Raw genomic sequence first — 1,709 nt, 5'->3', positions numbered from 1 at the left:
AGCCGGAGCCGGCCCCGGCAGCGCTCCCGCCCCGCCGCCCGCCCCTTAAAGGTGCCGCCGGCCCCGGGAGACAGCGGAGGGGGGGGGGGATCCCTCCCTTCCTCCCTCCCTCCCTCCCTCCCTTCCCAGCCTCGTACCGGCGGTCAGGAGGAGGCGAGACGGCGACAGGCTTCCCGCCGAGCCGCGGATCTCAGCGCCGGGAGCTCTCCGAGGCCGCCCTGCGGGGAGAGGAAGATGGGAGCTGCTCCGTCCCGGCCCCGTTTTGCGCAGCACCGAGGGCCTCCGCGGCTTGGCGCTTTGCACGGGTCGGGGCCCGCGTCCCTACGGCCACCAGCAGGCTGTCACCGCAGGCCCTGGCACCTCGGGCCTCGACTGATCGCCCCACACAAGCGGGAGACGCGCCCCATGCCCCCAGAAGGGTGGCCGGGGAAGGCCAGCGTTAGCAAAGCCATGAAGAAGCTGCCTTGTGCTGTTCTATCTCTAGTTCTCGAAAGAAAGCTAACACGCCAGAAATCCAGGTGACAGCTGTTACAGGCACTTCTTCCCCCAACTGCCTCCCATGGAAGAGAAGAGGCTAGTACCCCTGTTCAGCCTTAAAAAGAGAAGCTAGAATGTTTTTCTGCTTTGGTGACACCTGGACTTAGAGCAAACTGGAAATGACCCTGCAGATACAACTGAGATCTCTATTCTCATCTCTCCAGGGCAGGAAAGGTAGAACCTACTGTGGAGAGCTAGCCTATGTTCCCACTTAAAAAGTTAGAAAATGAAACTCTTCCTAGCAGCACGGGGATCGGAAAAGAAAAAAGGTTCCACTCTTGTCTTGCTGCGTCCTGTTTAACTTAGACCCTACCTGCAGGAAAACCAAGTCTTTTCACGTGCAGTGATTTCTCAGCTAAGTACTTCTTCCAGTTTTAACCGTTCCTTTCCTAAAATGCAGAAAGAGTGCATATGGATTCCTGCCACATCTAACAAGACTGATTTTATAAACAAAAGAAATGCAAATACTGGGGTGCTCGCTTGGTTCTGTCTGCTGTACACAGAGAGCATCTCGTGATTTCCCAACTCCTTCCTAGAGACGTAGCTAGGAACTTCTGATGTATCCACACATCGCCTGAGGCAGCGTTTACAGAGCTCAGTTGTTTGCTAGAAATTACCAAACATTTGTGGGGCCTCTTAATACAACTTCTACTTTTTTTTAGACAATTCTGAAAATGAAAACGATATCTGCTGTACCTGCTACGAAAACAACCCCAGAAAACTAAAGGATCACCAGTCAACCTGCCTGAGCACCAATTACTGAAGTGTGTAAATCACCGCCGGCCTCTAGCAGAGCTCTCATTTTGTAACTGACATTTACTTGCCCAGGGTACGATTACAGCAGAGTAACAGCAGAGTGCAGGAGCTGCTGGCAGACAAATATAGCTTTTCAAGACTACTTGCTGCCCTTGCAGATGAGGTCACATACATTTAATGTCTATTTTAAACTCAGACACTTTTTAAGCATCCAGTGACCAAGGTCATCATTTTTTTTCCACATTAACAGACATTTAGAGGAACCAGAGAAACATAATAGGCTGAATATTTTTAGTACCTCAAAGCTGTTTTTCATTGCTATTGCGGCTTACACTTGGTGGAATTTAGTCTCCTTATTTCGGCTACCCTGGAAATAATTAATTGCTGTTAACAGTCAAGAGCCCAAAACAAACCTT

The sequence above is a fragment of the Harpia harpyja genome, chromosome 11 (assembly GCF_026419915.1).
Source record: "Harpia harpyja isolate bHarHar1 chromosome 11, bHarHar1 primary haplotype, whole genome shotgun sequence".
NCBI classification, from domain to species: domain Eukaryota; kingdom Metazoa; phylum Chordata; class Aves; order Accipitriformes; family Accipitridae; genus Harpia; species Harpia harpyja.
Note: the sequence above shows the minus strand (reverse complement) of the source record.